General features: G+C 34.1%; 1 protein-coding gene and 1 pseudogene across 2 annotated transcripts in view; both read left to right on the top strand.

Annotated features, from left to right (window-relative positions):
• The window catches only part of LOC107704060 (gephyrin-like), a 325183-nt gene that overhangs the window by 67501 nt on the left and 249915 nt on the right, over window positions 1–7767 (top strand). For both annotated transcript variants that reach the window (XM_016506903.1, XM_016506902.1), the window contains exon 2: window positions 5343–5346. The gene's annotated coding sequence lies outside the window, so the exon portion shown is untranslated. The remainder of the gene's footprint in view (window positions 1–5342; window positions 5347–7767) is intronic.
• The window catches only part of LOC107704061 (alpha-(1,6)-fucosyltransferase-like), a 107437-nt pseudogene continuing 101996 nt past the window's right edge, over window positions 2327–7767 (top strand).

Raw genomic sequence — 7767 nt, 5'->3', positions numbered from 1 at the left:
GCAGATAAATAGATGCACTCTTTAACTTGATTAGCTTTTCATATATATATATATTTATATCTGATGAAAAATGTTGCTTTTAAATAAATAGCTCGTCAAATAAAATAATAAAAATATATCATAAATAGTAAAACAATCAAATAAAAATAACAAAAGATGCACTGATAGTTCTTAGACTTCAGTAAATAAGGAAAAGTACAATTAGAAATACTCTTAAATAAATGGCTGATAAAATAAAACAAAATATAAAATATTATTAATATAAAATATAAAAGTATAACACTTCAGTAAATAATAAAAAATGTGTTTAAGAATGTTGCTTTTAAATAAATACCTGGTAAAATAAAATAATAAAAGGAAGTAAAAAAAATAAAAATAAAACAATATAATAAATAGATGCACTGATGATTCGATAAAATCAAATAAAGAGTTGCGTGATATTTATTTCATTTTGATTATTTTTCATATTTGTACTTGTTTAATTTGCAGTAATGTAAATGGTTCTTAGACTTAAGAGAAAGTTGCTCTTAAATGGCTTGTAAAATATGATAAAATAAAACATAATTATTTCATATAACATAATGTTTCATCTTGACTTTTTTTTGTTCTTTTTTTGTTCTTTGTGCCTGGTTCTTAGACTTCAGTAAATAAGGAAAAGCGTGATTGCAGGCAGTTTTTCTCTGGAACAGTGTATGTGAGCTCGGAGGAAAGCGTCCCCTGTGTGCTACAAACCCATATAGTATAGTGTGACGAATAGTGTGCTTTGCGTTGAGTTGTGCTGGTGTTGTGCTCTTTAATGAATGATGATCTGCGAGCTGGCGTCCTTTGTGCTGTTTGCTGGTTCTGGCAGGTTTTCAGTTTCGTGCAATCAGCACATTCTCATGAAATATAAACACATTTGCCTTGTTAAAGGTCTGATCTGCGGTTACGCCACAAGCCCATTTGATTCCCACTCAAACTGAATCTGAATGTGTTTGTGATGTTTTTCATCGCAGTTTCTGTTCAAACGATCACATGCTCAGTGATCAGAAGGCAGGCGGCATCTTTACATTTCTAGCATCACTGTATGTCTTGTGGTGTATTTATTTGTTCTTTAAATGGCACTATTTGTCCTATTTGTGCTTTTCTCTTCAGATGATGTACACTTCACTCCACGGAGGCCTGAGATTATTGACCAAGCTGGTTTAGAGATGGTAGACCACTTTGGACCGGAAACAAACCAGCTACATTCCAAAAACCAGCTTATACTGTATGATACAGTATGTTTTCTAGAAGGAATACAGACCTAATTCTACAGACCTGGTATTTAGCTTGATTATTTGTTTATTTTTGTAAATCTAGCACATTTGCAGGTGAACATGAAATCCAGTCTTATTATATTTTTTATGTAGTTTTTAGATTTGTGTACCTTATCTGACCCTCTTTTACTTTGCCCTCCAAAACACGCCTGGTCTGAACAACCATCCTCATCCATTTATGGAAATATACAGATATTTATTTATGGAGATGTTGTACAGTTGTGCTTGTAAAGGTGACCTTCAACGTCTAGATGTTTTTTTATCCTGCTGTTCTTACATTTTCTGTAAATTTTGAAAATACAATGATTTCTACCAGTTTGTTTGTTTGTTTATTTAAAACATTTGTAAATGGTTTAGATATAACAAGTTATTTATTTTTTCATTATTTGCATAAATTGTTGTATTTAAAGTGTTAATTATTATTCCTCATTGTTCTCCTACCCCCCTTAAAGATGAAAAGAAGATAAGAATGTTGCTCTTAAATACCTCGTTAAATATGTATTTATTTATTTATTTGCATATGTAATATTTATTTGCTCCCCTTAAAGAGGAAAAGAAGATATTCCAATGCTATGCTTAATACAAAAGTTACACCTGTTTAAATAAATGAATGGATATACATGCAATTTTTAATTATACATAAAAATATGCATAAAAATTTTGCTTTTATTTATTTATTTATTTATGCCCCTTAAAGGAAAAGAGAAGATATTGCATTGCTGTAAATAAGCATGTTGTTCTTCAACAATTATTTTATTACGGTAAAATAAAATAAAAGTAATATTTAATAGTAGGCCTATATAACAAGTTTTAACCTAGGACCCTCAATATAAAACTCTTGATTTCCTCAGTAACACATTATGTTAACTTTAATAAAGCGCATTTGTATTGCATTGACCATTTACTACTTCGCAAATCAAGGTTAATTAATTAATAGTATGAGATGTGATGAATCCGTTCCGTGTTTGTGTTTTATATTCTCCACTGACAGACCCCAGTGACAGTGAGCGGGTCCCGTGAATGATGATGGTCGGTGCGGCGCTGACATGCGCAGTGCGCGGATGCTGTTTGGTGGATGTGTGTGTCCGTCCGCTGATTTCATCTCACACACGCGCTCCTCTCCTCCATCCTGTAGGATCTTCCTCCGGAGCGGCGGCGGGGTTTTACGGTACGTGAATCTGTTTGTATATGTAAATAAACGCGTTTGCAGCAGCGCGCGCTGGACGCGTCTCAAAGCAAGACGCTCGTGCAGCATGTCTGGAGGTAAACACACGCGGCGTTGAGATGCGTGCAGCGGTTTTTTTTTCATGCACTTCATAGCCAGCAACGGTTTTGGGCTTCACACGGACGTGTTCCAATCCAACAGCAATTTTGGACATAAACATAGTCGTGTTCCAAGTCAGCGCTAGTTTGGACATCAGAACTGTGTGTGAAGCAATTTTGATAGTAATGATAATAGACGTATTCCAAGTCAACAGCAGTTTTGGGCATCATATGTGTGCGTGTAGCATTTTTGGGCATCATAATAGACACTTCCAAGTCAGCAACTTTTTATGACTCTGCGTCTATGATGCAGTTTGTAGGTTTTGAGACGCAGCCTGTGTATCAGACGGCCTGTTGCAGTGAATCTCATGTATGGATAAAACATGTTGACGTCTGGAGAAGCTGTTTTAGGGTTTTATTTTTAGGACTGTGTGATGTGTTGTTTTTGTTTACAGCCAAATGACTTCATGAGCTGATGGGGATGTAAAAAAAATCACTGATTTACTGTGGTACATGTACACTTGTTTTAGTAAAGTGCAGAAAAAATCTATCTATCTAAAGCACAAGCTTTTGTTCATTCTTTAGTTAAATTCAACTGATGGATATGCTGCTGTGCAGTGATTGTTTACTGTATTTTATTTTGCGTTCCCTATGTATGTGTACTTCCATAATGTGACCTATTTAAGAAAACCCACAGGGTGGAACTCTGTTTTATTCATTAGGAATTGATTGGATCATGAAAAGGGGTGTTTCATAGCAGAATGAAAGTCGTGGTTTGGAGGGAGGTCGAAAGTATGTGGGATTCATGATGTCAGATGAAAAGGAAAGTCAGTTTAGAGGCAGAGCAAGTTCTTACAATTTGATGAATGATTATAAAGTCAAACTTTTTTTTTCTTCAGAATGTGCACTGACATATGGAAGCATGTTTCCACCACAATTCTAACTGTTTTCTAGCAGTTCTGACTTTGTTTCTCACAATTCCAAGTTTATCTCACAATTCTGAGTGTATATCTCACAATTCCAAATTTACATCTCACAATTGCAAGTTTACATCTCAGAATTCCGAGTGTATTTCTCACAATTCCAAGTTTACATCTCAGAATTCCGAGTTTACGTCTCACGATTCCGAGTTTACGTCTCACGATAATTCTAACTGTTTTCTAGCAGTTCTGACTTTGTTTCTCACAATTCCAAGTTTATCTCACAATTCTGAGTGTATATCTCACAATTCCAAATTTACATCTCACAATTGCAAGTTTACATCTCAGAATTCCGAGTGTATTTCTCACAATTCCAAGTTTACATCTCAGAATTCCGAGTTTACGTCTCACGATTCCGAGTTTACATCTCACGATTCCGAGTTTACATCTCACGATTCCGAGTTTACATCTCACGATTCCGAGTTTACATCTCACAATTCTAAGTTTACATCTCACAATTTTAAGTTTACATCTCACAATTCCGTGTATTTCTCACAATTCCGAGTTTACATTTCATGATTCCGAGTTTACATCTCACGATTCCGAGTTTACATCTCACGATTCCGAGTTTACATCTCACGATTCCGAGTTTACATCTCACGATTCCGAGTTTACATCTCACGATTCCGAGTTTACATCTCACGATTCCGAGTTTACATCTCACGATTCCGAGTTTACATCTCACGATTCCGAGTTTACATCTCACGATTCCGAGTTTACATCTCACGATTCCGAGTTTACATCTCACGATTCCGAGTTTACATCTCACGATTCCGAGTTTACATCTCACGATTCCGAGTTTACATCTCACGATTCCGAGTTTACATCTCACGATTCCGAGTTTACATCTCACGATTCCGAGTTTACATCTCACGATTCCGAGTTTACATCTCACGATTCCGAGTTTACATCTCACGATTCCGAGTTTACATCTCACGATTCCAAGTTTACATCTCACAGTTCCGAGTTTATATCTCACAATTCCAAATTTATATCTCACAATTCCAAGTGTTTATATCTCACAATTCCAAATTTATATCTCACGATTCCGAGTTTACCTCTCACGATTCCGAGTTTACCTCTCACGATTCCGAGTTTACATCTCACGATTCCGAGTTTACATCTCACAATTCCGAGTTTACATCTCACAATTCTGAGTTTATATCTCCCAGTTCCAAGTTTATATCTCCTAATTCCACATTTATATCTCACAATTCCAAGTTTATATCTTGCAATTCTGATTTGTTTCTGCCACAAAATAAAAAAAGGTCATTTATATCTTGTAATTCTGTCTAATGTAATTCTGCTTAGGGCTGCACGATTAATCGAAATTAAATCGCGAAGGTGATAAATCGAGATTAGGCAGAAGCTGCGATTGTCATGCGTATCTTTCAGTGAAGCACGGTTCTGTGATCAGCAGTAAATCTCCATCCGAAGGCCAAATATGCTTCGCAGAAGAAACCCAGGAAATGCCTATCTCTGTAGCTGAATAAACAGAAGATTTAACTGCTTTCATTAATTCAACGTGACTAATAAACACGACTACGACAATATATGGTTTATCTGAGTTCGTCTTATTATAATTTTTATTATAATAAAGTATATAATAATGCAATGCTAATCGACATAGCCTTTATCACTGCTTAGAATACTATGAAATATGTTGCATGCCTTATTCTGTGTAAGAAGCCACATCATCTCACAGAAGGATTTATTTCAAACACTTGACTCACGTTACGAAGTGAGTTTGGAGTAAAAACATGTTATTAAATGTGGTATTTTCACTTGCTTTCAGGTGGAGCAGCGTTTACTACACAGAGCCTTAGTTCACTGACAAGCTACGCAAACAGCTTTCATAATCGCTCGATTAAATCGCCTGCGATTATGAATGCGATTTTGCGTAGCTTGTCAGTGAACTAAGGCTCTGTGTAGTAAACGCTGCTCCATCTGAAAGCACGTGCTGGAGATTTTCTACTAATCACAGAATCGGTGTAGCGCCAAAACATGCTACCTATCAGAGTGTGCTACCAAAAATATATTTACATTGTTTTAAGGGTAAGTTTAGGGTAAGGGTAGGTGTGGACGGGTAGGTTTAGGGTAGGGGTAGGTATGGACATTAAAAAAGCTTCAAACCACATGAATAAGATGCTGGTAGCACAATTGTGAGATATAAACTCAGTTGCACTTGCAACAAAAAAGTTAGAATGAGATTAAAGTCACAATTACCCTTTTTTTTATTCTGTGGCAGAAACAAGCTTCCAAACTGACAAATAATAATGATTCAAAACATTTGTGAAGAGAAATAAATAGGGTTGATTTTGTTTTCACAGAACTGTAAAATGGAGTGTGTTTTGTTCTTCTAAAAACCATTGAAATCTATTGTATAAAACAGTTGTTAAGTTTAATAACGTGAAGTTAATGAGCTGTGTACTAGTTTAGCTGAAGCTTTTTATGACTCGCTGACACCTGCTGGTTACACCTGTCGGATCAACCATTGTTGACTCTATTGATTGTCTTTTAACTAGATTGTCTGCATTATGAGGCCAGAGTGCATATATCTGTCTCAGGATGGTAGTTTGATTTGATTTTAGTATGTGCATTGCTAATGAGTTGTTTCGTTTATTGCAAGTCAGTCTGAGAATTGAATGGAGCACGGCAAACTCTGAGCGTTCAGACAACTAATGAATAAATTGATGATCTCTTATGAAATGAACCCCACACAAGTATATTCAGGATGCAACCTAAATCTGTTTTCCAGAGGAGACTGAATACTGAACGCATACGGTTTATCTGGGAGTTAAAAAGTTCTCGAGCGCATAATGAATGAGTCTCTAATGCATCTGAATCTGTGTGTCGATGCAGTTTGCTGCAGAATGTGAGCTGTTTACTCTTAGTAATCTTGTTTGGGATCATAAAAGTCTTCATTATGTTTCCTAATGTCTCCCATAGGTTCAGAAAAATAAGTACAGACTTCTAAAATAATTTGCAGCAAGATGTGCTTGGAGCAGCACAGCTTTAGAGTTATATATTATATGATTATATCATATTATATAATATTTTATATTTATATTTATATTTATCTTATAATATTTTAATTCAGAGATGCTATAGCTATTGTAGTGATGCACTGAAAATCGACATCTGAAAATATTTGGCAGAAATTTAATTTTTGGATTCGATAGGGATAAAAAAAATAAAAGTGTTTGCTAAATATATGCACTATATTACATATTCATTATATTTTTACTTAACCTGTTGCTGTGGTTACTTCATATGTTTAAATAAATCTGTCTTTTTTTACAGCAACTATTTTAATGTTTGGAATTAAATGACAAATAGAAACATAATTACATACTTTAAAAAGTTGATATAAAAATGTCACTTATTTGCAATTTAAATGTCTATGTGCAACTGTTTTTATTTAAGTGTTGATTATTAAAAAAAAATTGAGTAATTAATTGATTGTTAAACACTTTTTTTCAGTTTCTTTAGAGAAAAATAGTAGCCTCGGCAACTAAAAATAAATTTTGGTGTGTCGCTTGTATTCATAATTTTTCTGTTTTCATTTTAATTGCAGTTTAAAGTTTAGTCATTTTGTTTTGTGTTTTTGTCAGTTTTGTGCATTAAAATTATTTAATGTTTATTATTATTATTATTATTTTTAAGTTTAGTTCTTTTTGGTTTTAGAAAAAAATAGTAGGATACTGTTGTCTTGGCAACTAACTAAAAATTCATTTTGGTGTATCTATATTCATCATTTTAAATTTTAGTTTAAATTTTAGTTACTTTGTTCTGTGTTTTTGTTGGTTTTGTTGGTTTTATGCATTTAAAAAAAATGTTCCTTATTGTTTTTTTGTTGTTGTTGTTTTTTAGTTTAGGTATTTTCAGTTTTAGTTTTAAAATTTTAAAATTTAATTAAAAAATGTCACCTTGGCAACTCACTAAAAATTCATTTTGGTGCATCACTACTATTTATAATCTATATTCAGCAAAATCATTGCATGCTTCACACATTCCACTTCAAATAAGTCAGCATGTCATTATTAAACACATAAATGAGTATTTACAGACATTTGTTTATTGACATTCAGTAATACAGTCATTTCCACAGATATTGTTTGTGCAGAGCCACATGCATATGATGCATTTCCACTTCTCTTAACTGCATTAATACTCTGTGTGTGTGTGTGTGTGTGTGTGTGTGTGTGTGTGTGTGTGTGTGTGTG

Source organism: Sinocyclocheilus anshuiensis, unplaced genomic scaffold, assembly GCF_001515605.1.
Source record: "Sinocyclocheilus anshuiensis isolate Anshui unplaced genomic scaffold, SAMN03320099.WGS_v1.1 scaffold534, whole genome shotgun sequence".
NCBI lineage: Eukaryota > Metazoa > Chordata > Actinopteri > Cypriniformes > Cyprinidae > Sinocyclocheilus > Sinocyclocheilus anshuiensis.
The sequence above is the reverse complement of the archived record's forward strand: the minus strand, read 5'-3'. Positions and strand labels throughout refer to the sequence as shown.